This window comes from Canis lupus, chromosome 31 (genome assembly GCF_011100685.1).
Source record: "Canis lupus familiaris isolate Mischka breed German Shepherd chromosome 31, alternate assembly UU_Cfam_GSD_1.0, whole genome shotgun sequence".
Lineage (NCBI taxonomy): Eukaryota > Metazoa > Chordata > Mammalia > Carnivora > Canidae > Canis > Canis lupus.
In genome coordinates, this window is record NC_049252.1 from 33,678,354 (window position 1) to 33,694,445 (window position 16,092).

Sequence of the window (16,092 nt, forward strand, 5' to 3'; positions counted from 1 at the left end):
TCGTCTTGACAGTAAGCCTGCATTTCACATGCTCCCTACACAGGACACCTGCCACCAGGCAGCATCCTTGAGCCCCAGGACGCCTTACAGACTCCCTGGGAAGACAAAACCTATACTCACCCAATGTCAGATTTAGGAACATGGTGTGCTCACTGGGCAGCTTCTGAAGTCCCCGTCCTGGGTGAGCCACAGAATTATGACAAGGGCGCTATGGATCCAGACGTCAGTCGGGTGTTGTCTCAAAATTGAGTATGATTAACTATTCTTCAGTACTGTGTGGATGCGGGAGCACCCGGGTGGCTCAGTGGTTGAGTATCTGCCTTCGGCTCAGGGCATGATCCCAGGGACCTGGGATCGAGTCCCACATCAGGCTCCCAGGGAGCCTGCTACTTCCCTCTGCCTCTCTCTCTGTGTGTCTCTCATGAATAAATAAATAAAATCTTTAAAAAAAATACTATACGGATGCCATTAGGATTGACAAAACTCAAACTCTTTAGAGGGGTTAGGAATTTATAACACCTTTCTGACAATCTTTTCCCAATCAGCAAACGCCAAAGTCCTATGGATCTTTAAGACCTGTTGACATCACAAAGGAGCCTCATGTTCCAAGACTCTGGGAGCCCTATGGTCCAGGCAGTAGATGCCCTGAAGGCTAGGGTATGGGAAGGGTGGGGACAGGCTGGGAGCAAAATGTGGACTTCTAGAGGGAGGACAGCATTCCTGGCAGGGGAAGAGCCTGAGCAAATGTGCTGGGAGAAGAAGCAGACCTGACCTTGGCCTCTCTTCCCTGCTCCCGCTCCTGTCCCCACCTCCTGTTGCATTTGGTGGTTGGTATCTGAAGACCTGAAAAAGACTTGCTTGGGCAAGTTTGACCTCTCTGTGCACAGGTAACCGTCCCCTGGCCTCGCCCACGTTCTGCGGCACCTCCAGGCCTTGCTCAATCGCCACCCGGCCAAGATGAATCCATTGAAAATGCAGGCCCTGGAGCCAGAAACCTGACTCAGGGCAGCAGGCAGGGCTGGAGGGATGTCCCACACCTGGTGGCACAGTGCGTCCCCTGCTCTGTCCCCTCTGAAGCCCTCGCTCCCACCGAGGAAAACAGATCTGCTCCCGTTGTGGGTTTGGGGTGAGAGGCAGCGATTCGGAAGGGAAGCTGAATCCCTCTGGACTTAAGTGATCACATGCTGGGAGGATTGGAGTCCCTCCAGTCGCCGTGGAAGCACTTCGGTGATGCCCATTAAATAGCACGGCCTCGATTGCCAGCTTCCAAGATGAGAGAAGGGAGCCGAGGGGTTCACCCACACACCCCAGAATAAGAACACTCTTCGTGAGTGTTCAGACCCAGCAGCCCAGGGTCAGGGGTCCCGAGGCCCACGCTAGGATGGGAGGCCGTCATGTGCTGGCTCCTGTCCCCTTACTCCTGACGCACATCCTCTTCCTGCACAGCGGTTGACAAAGCCTGACACCCTACCAGGTGCTGACCTTTGTCCCGGTCCGTGGCCTTGACGCCAGGGCCTCCCGCCTAAGAGCAGGGCCCACATTGTGTTAGCGCCTGCAGCACCACCTGCTTCCTGCTCGGCCCCCCACCCCCTACCCCCACCCCACAGCCAGAGTCCACTTTGTTCTGAGTCCTTATCCCCTTCACTCCCGGGATGGAGCCTGCCTCCCGAGAGCGCTGCCCCAGGCCCTCCAGGCTTTTCCCCGCAGCCCCCCAGCACCAGCACCTCCCTCCACATTGCCAATTCCGCCCCCAGTCCTGGACCCCAGCTCTCGGTTTCCCAGACTGGCCAAGGCCACCTCGTGTGCAGTCCTTCTGTTCCAGGAATTCCCTGGCCCCTCGGGCTCAGATTTTCTGCAGAGCAACCAACCCGAGAGGAGAGGCACAGATATTTGTTATAAGGAACTGGCTCTTGCAGTCACGCCGGCTGAGAAGTCCCTGGGCCAGCAGCGAGCAAGCTGAGCTCCAGTCCAGCCTGAGTCTGAGCCTGAGCCTGAGCCTGAGTCTGAAGGCAGGAGAACCATTGACGGCCCAACTCGGAATCAGACAGAGACACCCTTTCCTCCCTCCCTCCACACTTGGTTCTATTCGGACCCTCAACGGATTAGACACGGCCCTCGCACATGACGAAATCTATTCAAGTGCTCGCCTCATCCAGAGACACGTTCACAGACACATCCCGAGAGTGTTTTAGCAAATACCCAAGCACCCCGTGGCCCTGTCGGGGCGACACATAAAATGAGCCACCGCAGGGAGTCGTGGAGGGGAAGACGGTGTGTGCGGCCTGGAGGCCCTGCAAGCTGCCCACGTGAGCTGGAAGCCACACACGCGGGTGCAGGGCTAACACAGGAAGCAGCAGCTGTGGCCCGGATGGAGCCCAGAGATCATGAACTTTCTGAAGGAGAAGGGGCTGCAGAGAGAGGCACTTTCTGCACTGAGCCCTGAGGAACCCCAACATCTGAAGCTTGAGCGGGTAGGAGGCTGCAGTGGTGAAGACACCCGAGAAGGAGCTGGGGTGGGCCGGCCGGGTGGAGCGCCCACTCACTCACCCTGCAATACAGCTCTGGGGGCGGGGGTGGAACACAGCAAAGGCGAATTAGTCATCCAAAATGTTTTTGATAGTTATTTTTTTTAATCTTCTCCACTAGTTTCCTAAACAAAAGTATGAATGAATGAATGTGTCTTGGTCTCTGCACGTCCCTCTGCAGTTGCACAAACAGCCCCATCACTGCAGGGCACATCTGCCCCCGCCGCCACCAGCACATCAGCTCAGGCTGACCTGCGGTCCCTCCACTTCCCCCAGTCAAGGATTCTCTCTCTGCCAGAATGCAAGACTTTCCCCCTTTTTAAAAATATTTTATTTATTTATTTGAGAGACAGAGAGCGCACACACGTGAGTGGGGGGAGGACCAGAGGGAGAGGGAGAAGCAGGCTCCCCAGTGAGTACAGAGCCCCATGCTGGGCTCCATCCCACGGCCCTGAGATCATGACCTGATCCAAAACCAAGAGTTAGATGGGGCAGCCCGGGGGGCCCAGCGGTTTAGCGCCGCCTTCAGCCCAGGATGTGATCCTGGAGACCCAGGATCGAGTCCCACGTCAGGCTCCCTGCATGGAGTCTGCTTCTCTCTCTCTCTCTCTCTCTCCATCTCCATCTCTATCTCTATCTCTCTCATGAATAAATAAATAAAAGTTTTAAAAAAAGATGTGCCTCGTGAGGCAACATGACACAGTGTAGAAAAATCTGCCAGCAAACTTTGTTCACCCACGTGAATGAACGTCCACAGCAGGGCTCCTACCCAGAGAAGCCCCGAGCCCGTGCTGGGAGTTGCCTTCATGAATGGGTTTACAGGGCATGCCTGCCACAACCACACCACACATGCACACACAACTTTATACACACAAGCTCATACACATACTCACATGTGCTCACACTCATACACATACACTTATATATACACAGGCTCATACACATACTCCCACTTGCACACATATACACACTCCTATACACAGATTCAGACACACATGCTCACACACATGCTCATATATGCACAGGCTCACACACACACCCTCATACTCACACTCGTGCTCACATACACACTCACACTCCTGCTTGTGCACACAATTCCACACTCATGCAGGCATCCCCATCTTCCTAGTGGCACCTCCACTTCTGACTCATTCTGTTTGGCCTGAGAGTGTGTCTGGAGGAGATGAGGACACGGGGATGGAAGGTGGTTCAGAGGGCAAAGCCATCAGGAGATAATTTAGATGATCCTTCAGAAGAAGCTCTTCATCACTGACAGTGGTAACAGAAAGCAGGATAAAGAGTGAGGAGAGGGGTGGGCAGCTTCGTGACCTCGGTTAACACATCAAATAAAAGAACCCGGATCTGCTTTGGGACTGTGACCCTGGCTCCATTGTCATCTGCATTGGCACTGTGTACAGACACGGGAGTCCAGTAGGATCTTCTGTCCTGAGCTTGTCCCTAGAAGTACACAGCAGGCAAATTCTGGGGGTAAGAAAGAGCATGGCTTTTGTGTCCCTGGTTACAGAAAGAGCCATGCATTTCACGTAATCTGAGGTTGACCCCAAAAAGTCTGTGCGTGCCATTCCTGAGAGCGTTCTAAAACATGTGTAAGTTAAAATTCAAAAAACTGAAATAGTCACATTTGGGTGGTGGATTTAGAGTTTCAAATTGTATTCCTCTAATGTTATCATCTCACACTATTAAATATTTATTGAAAGGAGAAGTATTAGCCCTTTTTTTTTAGACCTTGTCAAGTGATTACAGTGTCATGCCCTGTCTCCACAGCTGGGAGCTGGGGCTCTCCATTCCACGCATCTGCCGTACACCACCACCTAAGCATCCTGAGGGACCCCACTCCAAAGGGCAGAGGTGTCTGGGCCTCACGTCCCCCCACCAGGTCACCACAAATGTTTTCTTTTTTAAAAAATTAAAAAAAAAATTTTTTTTAATATTTTGTTAATTTATTTGAGAGAGAGAGTGAGAGAGAGCATGAACACAGAGAAGAGGGAGAAGCAGACTCCCCACGGAGGAGGAAGCCCAATGCTGGGCTCGATCCCAGGACCCGGAGATCATGACCTGAACCAAAGGCAGACTCTTAACCGACTGAGCCACCCAGGCGCCCCCACCACAAATGTTTTCTAAGAAAACCGAAACCTCCCACTTCGTTACTAACACCCAGAGATGTGTGTTTCTTGGATACGGGGAGAAGGGCATCACCAGCTTCAACAGAAATCTCACGAGTGGTTACCAACACACAAAGAAAGGAGAAGTGAGCACTCTGCCCACTGTTGTGGTTTTGCTTTTCTGGAAAGTTTGCTTTTGTACATCCTCGTGCTTCGGTCCCTCTGTAATATTTCTAAGCAAAATTTACTCAGAGCTACACAGTTTCTGCGCTGTCAGAATTCAGTGAATGTCACCGAGTACATTCTTCCCCCTGGAACAAAGTTTTCCACCCTCTCTAAGGTACAGTGGCCCAATCAGGGCCATTTCCTTTCTCAGCAGTTGGAGGCTTTCAACTTACTATCTGAAGGGAGTGCCTGTCGGTAAATGAGACAGACTCAGAATCCAGCTGCGGCTTTTGTTTCCTTCCAGAACTTGGAGTAAGCTGAGTATCAGAAAAAATTTGCCACCCTAAAATGTGTCTCTTTGATGTGTGGATTATTTTAGACTTGTTATTTTTAAAAAAACAGGAGACTCACAAAGTTGGTTTGTTTTTGTTTTGTTTTTTGCCTCCTCCCCAACCTCCTAAAAGAATTTAGATAGAGAACCAGTTCTAGGAAGGGAACTATCGCAATAGATAACTTCCGTATAAATGAACTAGGTACGGTAGACAGAGAGAAACCAAGCAAGGTCTGTTTGATCAGAGTCCTCTCTAGGTCTCGTTGTTTCTGGGTGGCCCAGAAAACATTAGTTTACCAAACATTTACCCTTTCCATTCTTTCCGTGAATTGCCTTCCTTCCCCTTTGAAGCTCCAGCCTTCCCTACGCCCTTCCCTTTAGTCCAAAATGACATATGTACCCCATTTTGCCTGATTGTCTTCATAATCTCTCAGGTTTATGTGGACTCCCAATATGTTTGTAATTAAATCTGATTTTCTCTTGTTAATCTGTCTCATATCAAATTAATTCTTAGATCAACCAGAAGAATCTTGAAGACTACAGGAAAAAGTTTTCCTCCCCAGTGGCTGCTTCCTTCCCCAGGGCCTCGGGTCTCTCCCAGGATTCCTAGATCCCATTTTTGTAGAGTAACCAGTTTTCTAAACATGTATGCATTTTCTCTCCTGGGTTCTCTAGAGCTCCTTTTCGGACACACACACACACACACACACACTCCTGTTAAGATGAACTTTTTACCCCATAGTAGAAGCCTGTGGTGCTCTCAGCAAACCTTTGAGATAACCGGGGATCCTGGAACCTGTCTTACAAAAGATAGCAGAGTGGCTGATCAAAAAAGAGTCAGACAAGCAAAGTTCCATTTTGGGATAAGTTGAAGTGCAGCAACTAGACCCAGTCATTCAACTCTGTTCCTTAGTTTAAAAAAAACTGCAGAAGAAAAAATATCTGTGAACAACCACGTGGACTTTGCTGAAAGGTTCTCCCATATTGATAAGGGTTTGTCTGTTTTTCTTTCATGTGCCCAAAGGGAAGTGAACTGATCACAAGAAATCTTATCCAATGGAAACACCCCCCAGGAATGTTATGGGAAGAAATAAACACACATGAAGGACAATGAGCTCCAACGGGAAGGGAGCTTGCTCAGTAAGTATAGTATAGGCAGCATGATTACTAATATGATGATGGTGATGACTCCCTAACTACTGGGTAACTCCAGTATCAACACACAAACAACGATAATGATAAGGTGAAGGGGACAAGGATGGCTTGCCCTTGAACACATTCCTGTCCTATCAAGTCAACTCCTTGTATAGCTTCTTGACTTCTCAAAATCTGACTTCAAGACTTTCTTGAAAAGCTTTCTCAGCTTTTCCCAGCCCTTCCTTTACCACCTCCCAGCTGACTCAGGAAAAAAAAAAAACCCTTCAGAGGTCATCCAAGACAAATGTTGGAAGTTATTTAAGGAAGTTATGTTTTTTCAGCTTAAAAATACTCTATTTCCACCAAGGTGAGTCGATATAAAAATATTATCCCAGGAACTGACGCTAGTGTTCTGAGGGCGGGGGCTGGCCAACTTCTTTCTGTAAGGACCAGAGAGTAAATATTTTCGGCTTTATGGACCATTTGGTCTTTCTGTGGCTATTCAGCTCTGCCACTGAGGTGTGCAAAAGCAGCCATAGATAATATGTAAGTGGATGGGCATAAACATGTTCCAATAAAACTTTACTTATGGATTCTAACATTTAAATTTCTTATAATTTTCATGTGTCACAAAATATATTCTTTTGGTTTTTTTTCCCAATCATTTAAAAATGTAAAAAAAAAAAAAAAAAAAAAAAAAAACCACCACTGTTAGCTCGTAGGCCATACATAAACCCCTGTGAGCCTGTTTTGATTTGTGGGCTGAAGTTTGCAGACCCCTGGTCTGACTTATCAGTAACAGAATCACTGTGCTTACCTCTAACCTTAATGCTCATGTACATTTTACTGTGTATGTGATAAAACCTACTCAAAAAATCTATTATGCTGAGTGAAATAAGTCAATCAGAGAAGGACAAACATTATATGGTCTCATTTATTTGGGGAATACAAATAATAGTGAAAGGGAATATAAGGGAAGGGAGAAGAAATGTGTGGGAAATATCAGAAAGGGAGACAAAACATAAAGACTCCTAACTCTGGGAAACGAACTAGGGGTGGTGGAAGGGGAGGAGGGTGGGGGATGGGGGTGACTGGGTGGCGGGCACTGAGGGGGACATTTGACGGGATGAGCACTGGGTGTTATTCTGTATGTTGGCAAATTGAACACCAATAAAAAATAAATTTATTATTTAAAAAAATCTATAAGGTGATTGACATTCTCGAATTTTCTTCCTGAACTCGTCCAGTGGGTCATCTTATAATGTCCTGGGTGCACCCAGTTTGGACCTAGCAAATAAGAAGAGAAAACTCCTATGATGAGACTTACATTTTCTCTTAACCCACTGTTTCAAGAGAAAAAGGAACTGTGGCTCACTCAACATCTCAATCTGAGTTATTTTTATAAAATGAAGACATGCTGGCTTGTATTCACAAAGCTTAAACATGGGGAAAGAAAAAGAATTCAGTATTTCATGATCTGAGTGAGAGCCATGCTAAAATCATTCAGCTAAAAATCCACAGAGGCACTTCAGTTTGCTCAGAACCAGTCAGACTTGCACTCTGGGGACAATAGGTCTATTATTTTATCTCAATTGGAGAAGGATGTACTGTGCCCTCCTCCAACCTCCTTCTTTGTTTTCATTAGGGCATGAAACCATCCCTTTCTTTTTTGAATTTTGACACTGAATATAAGGTGTCCTCCTAACTTTGGAATGGACCGTTACTGGATGCCCATAGAAACAGTCTATGTGGGGTATATCCTTATCTTCTGTCGCCATAGGGTCCAGCCCAAATCTGGACAGTCAACAGTCTGATTCCCACCCTCCAACAATCCCCTCAGGTTTAAGTTTGTCCCCCACACAATTCAGAACTAGAGGTTAGCTCAAGAACAGTCTAAACAGCCTTGGTGCACCACCCCATGCCTCTCTCTTGGTCTCTTTCCATTTCTCTGTCTCTGTCTCTCCCTCCCTCTCTCTCTCTCCTTCACACACATACACACACACACACACACACACACACACCCCAAAGGTCAAGCCTTTGAAGCCAGACCCAAAGGGAAAAAGGGAAAACAGGAATGAAGCATGTCAAATCATCATTCCCTCTCCTAAGCATCTTTGCTGGTTCTGAAACTGCCATCGGGCAATGTGCAAGAGCCTGGGCGTTCTGGAAAGTAAGCTAAGGCCCTGAGAATTTCCACCAAGGACTGTAGATACCACCCCATCGTGCAAGGGGACCGGATGGCCTGGATTTCCCAGGCTAGTGCCCATTGCAAACATTCTGTCTTCTTGTCTTTTGACTGTACTCACAGATCAGGGAAGTAGACCATGGTCAGACGGTGTGTCCTGATTTGAGGGTCAGAACATATGGTCATAATCCTGCTGGAGATGAATTTTAAACATCGCTACAAATTGAGGCGAACATATATGCTCAATTCACCTGCCACCAAATGCTCTCTTCTAACTCTCCCTCCCACTTGGTGGGGATAAAGACTTCTGAGAACTTCTGAAGAGCCCAAAGACAGGTCCCATAGCTCCTGGGCCATTTAGGAGATTCGTAGAAACTCTACATGAGCCATCCTTTGGCCTCTGAAAGGCTTGAGATGAAAATCCTGGTGAATTATCCCTGTATTGCAGAAGATTAAAATCAGGAAAGTGAACAGAAATGAGGAGCTGGCACTTTGCACAGATAAAAGGCCACCGCACCCTCCCGCCCGCGTGGGCGCCCTCGGGACACCCTGCACATCAGCAACTGCCTCGGCCCCTCAGTGAAGACATCTCCTGACTGATCCTGTCTCTCCAGTCAGGAAGAAAATCACGGGCCTCTCAACCTCCATCGTCAGCTCACGCAAGACACAGTTGCAGATCGTCCTCCAAATAAATCCCTTTCTGTTGTCCTACAACGTGCTAATTGCCCGTAATGAGCAAATTATAATAATTACGGACAGTTGCACAAAACCTTTGACTTAAGTAGCAATCCTTCACCCGTGAATTGCAGGGCCTTCCCTAAATATTAATTAAAAGCCACGCCAGTCACCTGACCCGAGACAGTGTTAGCCCACTCTAGAGGTGGGGAAGACAGAGGCGCAGAACGGCACGTAACTTATTCTGCACAAATTCATTTAAGTTACATTCCAGACATGATCTATAAGGAGTCAAAGAAGTGGCTTAGCTTTTCCAAAGAATGGAAAACAGGCAGCTGTTAAAATTTTTCCCATTTTCAAAGACACCGGGAAGGATGCTGATGGTGGAATTTTATTTTTTTTTTTTTTTTTTTTTTTTTTTTTTTTTTTTTCTGATGGTGGAATTTTAAATGAAAACAAAGGATATATGCTGCATTTGTAGGGCGGTCTCAGTCGTGTGTGAGGGTGTCTGTCTGGGTGTCTGAGCGTCTGTTTATCAAGACTATGCCGCACAGTTTGCAAGGTTTGACTGTCAGTTTCTGGTGGGATTCAAGATGACTTTTAGCTCGTCCCTGACCCTTTTCTGTCACTTCTAGATTTCTCACAATAAACATTTAAACTCTTATGATAAGGAAAAAAAAAAAGTTAAATGCTGTTTTAAAGTGTTTTTTTTTGTTTTTTTGTTTTTTTTTGTTTTTTGTTTTGTTTTGTTTTGTTTTGTTTTTTGAGGGCACCTGGGTGGCTCAGTGGCTGAGCATCTGCTTTGGGCCCAGGGCGTGACCCCGGGGTCCTGGGATCAAGGCCCACGTCGGGCTCCCTGCAGGGAGCCTGCTTCTCCCTCTGCCTGTGTCTCTGCCTCTCTCTGTGTGTCTCTCACGAATAAATAAAATCTTTTAAAAAAAGAAGATGCTTTTCGTTTTTTAAAAAATTAAGATATTTTTAAAGACTTCTCCATTCCCCGTTTTAAATCAGATTCCTTAATTTTTCGGATGCATCTAGGACATTTCCTTTTCCACTCTCTGCTCACAGAGATGCAATCCCCAGTCACCTCCACTCTTGTTTGTGGTGAATGAATACACCTGTCCCAGGTGGGACTCCCACTTAAGTTGCCTCCTGGCTAGAATGCACGGAGAAAGGGTGGGAATGTCCACTGAAGTCTGGAGACGAGGATCCCAGGTGTCAGAGCAGGTGCTCCCCAGGTCCCCGTTCAGATTCCGCAGGGTGGCTTTTGCCAGCCGCTGCTTTCCTGGAACCGGATGCATGCCCTCTCCTCCCTCTAAGCCACCCGGCTGTCCGGTGGTCAGGGAGAGGGGAGGGGGCAGCCAACATCAAAGACATAGCAACTGCCTGGAGAAATCCTCCCCTGCCAGCCCGGAGGTGTCGCTTCCTGCGGCAGGGCAGCTGCTCTCTCTTCTTGCCCTTCAACTAAAGGGTAACAGGTTCACACCACCCTGTAAACACCACCCTGACCCGCTAACACTCTTGTCCTAAACAAAACAGCAACCAGGCATCATGGGTCAACTCTGACGCCCCTCTAGGATGGGCCAGGTGGAAGGGGTCGTGTCCACCAAAAAAATCCACCTGCCACACCCCAAAAGGAAAGAGCCACCACCCCGTAATCCTTCAGATCTGGCCCTCCGGCCAGGTGGCTGCTGCTAGGGGCTCCGGGATGGGGAGCACTGGGTGGAGGGGGAGGGTCCTGGTATTGCTGGATGCCGCCGAGCACAAGCTGGCCATCTCTGCCTCCATCAGGATTCCAGCTGCACACGGAGAACAGGGGACACCGTGCGCTGTGGGCCTCAACTTGTCTCCGGCTTGTGACTGCAGCACTGTCCAGGCCAATCTGACGTGTTCTTGGAGATACAGGAATCCCAGGCTCTGCGCCCCCGCCCCTTTCTGCAGGGCTGTCCTGCCTTTGCAAGGAAACTTGCACAAAAGTCTTGTCCCCGTTCAGCCCTGGACAAAGGAGCAAATGGGAGCAAACACAATCTTTGCCCCACGAGGGTCACAGCCCAGTTGGTTGGAACCTGTCCGTTTTAGGGTGAGGATCGGAGGATGGTGTTCAGCCCTCCTTTCCCCGGACTGGTAGCCCAGGGTGTGGCCCCAACCCCTTCTCCAGAAGTCCTGGATGGCTACTCAAGCCCCTCACTTCCTCCAAGCCCACCCTGGCCCACATATCATGTTCTGCCTCTCTCCCAACAGAGGACCTGATGACAAATGCCTTTCCCAGGTGCCCCCAAACCTCCTACCCCACATACAACAGGCCTATGGAGGCTGTGACTGCAGGGAAGCTCTGGGAAAGCTCAGAAAGCCGGGGGGTGGCCCCACGGACAGTCACCGTCCACCAAATCGACCCTCAGGGAAAGCACTGTCGGGCCACCCCACTGTTGGGTCACTGGGCTGGCACGCTCAGCGACTGGGGACAGTGTTGGTAGTAATATCTATTGTCATTATCCCATAGAGAGGTGGGGTTTTTTTAAAGATTTTATTTATTTATTTATTTATTTATTTGAGAGAAAAAAAGAGAGAGAGCATGAACAAGGGGGAGAGGGAGAGGCAGGCTCCCCAGTGAGCAAGGATCCTGACATGGAGCTCGAACCCAGGGCCCTGGGATCATGACCCGAGCCGAAGGCAGACACTTAACCAGCTGAGCCACCCAGGCGCCTCTAGACAGGTGTTTTGTTGTCCCAAATATGGGACAGGAACAAAGCATGGACTGGGAATTTCGGGAGACTTGGATCCCCACCCCCTTCTGGCTCTCACCCTTGTGTAATGTAATATACGACTCTGCCTCAGTTTCTTCATTTACAAAGTTGCTGACAAGACACCTGGGACTTTTGCCCCAACTGTGAAATCAGCGTCGACAACAAGGTGCCTGCCACCGCTCAGGAACAGGTTCCCTCATGCTCTTCCTGCCATCAGCAGCCTCTCCCCTCTCCAACCCCAGAGCCGAGACCCCCCCACACACACAGGGTGCCCACCCTTCCTCCCCCGTCTGGCAGTCATGCACGGGAGACATAAGCCCCTAAATGCCATTTTCCAGGTGGCTGAGAAGAGACCATAGTCCTGGACCAAGGATGTCCGGGGAGAGGCAGGAACCTGGTCCCCATGGAACCTTATCACCCTGCGTCCTCATGCCTGCCTCTAGGATAACCCGGGCTGTGAGGGGGTTTCATCTCTGTCAAAGCTTAGCTGGTGCCTTCAGCTCAGCTCAAAATCTAGTGCAGGGAGAAAAAGTGACCAAGTTGGGGGGTGAGGCGGGAGGGTCATCTTTTTGGGCCACCAGAGAGCATTGCGAGGCAGCAGAGCCGCAAACTGGTGGGTGAAGAAGGACTGTTCGTTCTCACCGACATTAATCCGGGCCCAGCAGCATCAGCTGACAGTGAAATAACGATGTCACTGCCGCCCGGGCAGAGGCAGGCCCACTCGGGAGGCAGGAACCCACCCCTACCTCCAGGATCAGCCTTTAACTGGACACGCGCGGTGCCCCTGGAGCTGTGATGTCAGGGACAAAGACGACAGTGACAGCCAGCAGTGAGGAAGGTGGGCAAGCTCCGGGCGGGGGAAGGTGGGGGGAGGAGGGAGGAGGGAGGAGGGAGGAGGGAGTCCTCCCGGAGCCCGCACCTGCGTCTCAACCTGCGGGCGGAGCTCCAACCTGCAGGGTGATGACACACGGTCAAAGGCCCACCTAAAGTGAAGCTGGCCCCGGCGGGCCCCCTGGCTGGGCGTCCTGCTGACCTTGACGGGGCCAAGTCAACAGATCCCACCCCCACCGGGGACGCCGCTGGAGGAATGGCAGCCCAGCCCGCAGGAGGCTCCACACCAAGGTGGCGGGACCTGTACCAGCCCGTGGGCGCCGACGGTCACCGGGCTCTGCAGGACCTGTTAGTGGGACACTGGAGACGGTTCCAGATTCAAGTCTGTGTTCACTCCCTGTGGCTGCTGCGAGGCTAAAGTAACAGGAGTGGACAGACTCACAGCCTGGAGGCCAGAAGTCGGGTATCAAGGTGTCGCTCGGCCGTGCACCGTCCAAAGCCTGCAGGGGAAGACCCTTCCGTGTCTCTCCCAGGTTCCGGTGGTGGTTGGCAGGCCCCGACAGTCCTGGTTTGCAGCGTCCGTCCCCACACGGCCTCCTCTCATGTCCCTCTGACCCCGAGCTGTGGTCTCCTCCTCTCCTATGAACACCAGTCTTGTGGGATCAGCACCCACCCTAATGACCTCATCCTAGCTGGATTACACCCGCAAAGACCCTACTTCCAGGTAAGGTCCCATCCAGAGGTACCGAGGGCTTAGGACTCCGACCTCTATTTGGGAGGACACATCAATCCATAACTGAGTTCTTAAACCTGGTCTCAAAAGAAAGGAAGCAATGTGACTCAAAATCTTTCACCGCAACGTTGTAGCTTAAAAATATAAAGAAACGACCTGAAGGCATGTTATTTGGAATCTGTATTTGTTGGACTACTACGCAGCCATTAAAAATGACTATTGAGAGGGGCGCCTGCGTGCCTCAGTCTGTGAAGCATCTGTCTTCGGCTCAGGTCATGATCCCAGGGTCATGAGATCGAGTCCCATGTCAGGCTCCCTGCTCAGGGGGGAGCCTGCTTCTCCCTCTGCGCTCCCCCCCCCAACTCATTCTCTCTGTCTCTCTCTGTCTCTCTCAAATAAATAAATAAATAAATAAATAAATAAATAAAATCTTTAAAAATTTATTTTTGAGGGACTATGTGGCAATCTGACGATGAAACATTTCTGGTGATGTTGACCACAGTCGTGTGAAAACAACGCCTGGTGGGGAAGGAAATGAAAGCAGCTGAGTCGGTGGTGAGGGGTTCTGGGCAAATTTCCCTCAGCATTTTCATCTTAAACTTCTCTTGATGATCTATTTTTTGACTTAAAAGCAAGGAAGGAATGATCGGTGTGCATCATCTCTAACACTCCAGGGCTATGAGCTTAGGGAAGGCATTCGGCTCTGCAAACCTGTTTTCTAGCTGCAGGAGAGGATGGAACATGTGTCCCCCTCAATCTGCCGGCGGGTGCACAAGGGCCGGGGTGATTGGGATGGAAGGGGACCCCCTTGATGGCCAGGGCCACTGGACCAAACCTTCCATTGTTTCTGTTGTTGGAGAACAAGGCTCCGTTTCTGTCACTGTCCTTTCCGATGCCTGCGAGTGCTCTGTGACTTACAGATATTTGGGGCAATAAAAAAGAAGGAAGAAGAGGAAGGCTCTAAAGAGCACAGAATCAAAGCACAGTCAACAAGTAGACGGGGTGGGGGGTGGGCAGAAACTTCTGGACGTTTGGGGATCACGTGATTTCCCTGCCACAGTCTTAGAGCCAAACCGAGACCTCACTCCCTTCTGGAGCCCACGGCCCGGCCGGCCTCCCACCCTCTCCCCCAGCACGAGCTTCGTTCACTGTGCACCATGTACCTGCTGAGCACCCAGGACGACGGGAAAGCATCCCCCTGGGATTGGGGTGGCGCCGTGGGCAACCCAAGAGTCCCCAAGGGAGACGGTCGACAGACAGCCTGCACACTGCAGGTCCGGAAGCCACAAATGCCAGGAGGGAAAAAATGAGGCAAGGAGGAGCCCCGTTGGATGAGGGGGTGTTTTGGCAAAGACATTGAGAAGAGAGGGCGCCAGGCTTTGTCCGTGTGCCCTGGAGAAAGAACGTCTCACCCACAAGGGCCAGCAAGTGAGAAGGCAGAGATGAGGGCAGGCGGGGGTAGGACAGCCACAGCAAGGGGACCGGTGTGTGAGACAGAGTAGGCTAGAGCCCTGAAAACAAAGATCCAGACCTACAGATTCTACTCTGCGTGAAAAGGGAAGATGCTACAGGGTTTGAGCAAAGGAGTGACTTTTTTTAAAGATTTGTAATGTATTTATTCATGCGAGACACATAGAGAGAGAGAGGCAGAGACACAGGCAGAGGGAGAAGCAGGCTCCATGCAGGGAGGCCTATGCAGGACTCGGTCCCAGAACCCCAGGATCACGCCCTGAACCGAAGGTAGACACTCAACAGCTGAGCCACCCGGGTGCCCAGCAAGTGACATTTTTTAAAAGATCGCTCTGACTGCTGTGTAGGGGACAGGTCAGGACAGAGAGAGAGACACAGTGCTGCTCCGAGGGCACAAGTGGTGGGAGGAATGAGAAGCGCCTCGCTAGGTTCTGGGCAGTTGTTAAGGGATTTGCAGATGGACCGGATGTCAGAGAAGAGAAGAGTCTCAAACTCAAGAGTTTGGGTCCAAGGACCTGGAATAATGGAGTTTCCGTGTCCTGATATTGGAAGACCTCAAGAGGAACAGACTGGGGAAAGCAAGGGGATGGAGACCGCAGGTAAACTGATCAAAACCGCCCCTGCTTGTTGAGTGAAATAAGTCAATCGGAGAAGGACAAACATTATATGGTCTCATTCATTGGGGGAATATAAAAATAGTGAAAGGGAATAAAGCGGAAAGGAGAGAAAGCGAATGGGAAATATCATAGAGGGAGACAGAACATGAGAGACTCCTAACTCTGGGAAACGAACTAGGGGTGGTGGAAGGGGAGGAGGGCGGGGGGTGGGGGTGACTGGGTGACGGGCACTGAGGGGGGCACTTGATGGGATGAGCACTGGGTGTTATTCTATACGTTGGCAAATTAAACACCAATAAAAAATAAATTTATAAAAAAAGAAAAAAAAACGACCCTGCTTCCAGAATTGCCCCCAGCCGGCACTGTGACTTCCCAGAACCAGAACTGTGAGTAATTGGAGATGCTCTTCCACACGGGTTTTGTGCAAAGACATGAAAACACTGTTCAAAGGAGGGAAGATCCCCAGGGCATGATCTCCAACGGGGTTGATTTTTGGGTTGAGAAGAGAGAAGGCTCTTCTCAGTGCTTCTCCTAAACTAAACCCGCGACCGATTTT

At 50.0% G+C, this 16,092-nt stretch overlaps 1 long non-coding RNA gene across 3 annotated transcripts in view; it reads left to right on the plus strand.

Moving 5' to 3' along the window:
* The first annotated feature begins 619 nt into the window (after positions 1–619).
* Positions 620–16,092, plus strand: part of LOC119867068 — a 28,680-nt gene continuing 13,207 nt past the window's right edge. The window contains exons 1-3 of one of the 3 annotated variants that reach the window (XR_005382402.1): positions 620–2,471; positions 6,169–6,284; positions 8,590–9,522. This is a non-coding gene — a long non-coding RNA (uncharacterized LOC119867068). Of the gene's footprint in view, positions 2,472–6,168; positions 6,285–8,589; positions 9,523–16,092 lie in introns of those variants that run through there. The other 2 variants (XR_005382404.1, XR_005382403.1) reach the window with 2 other exon arrangements.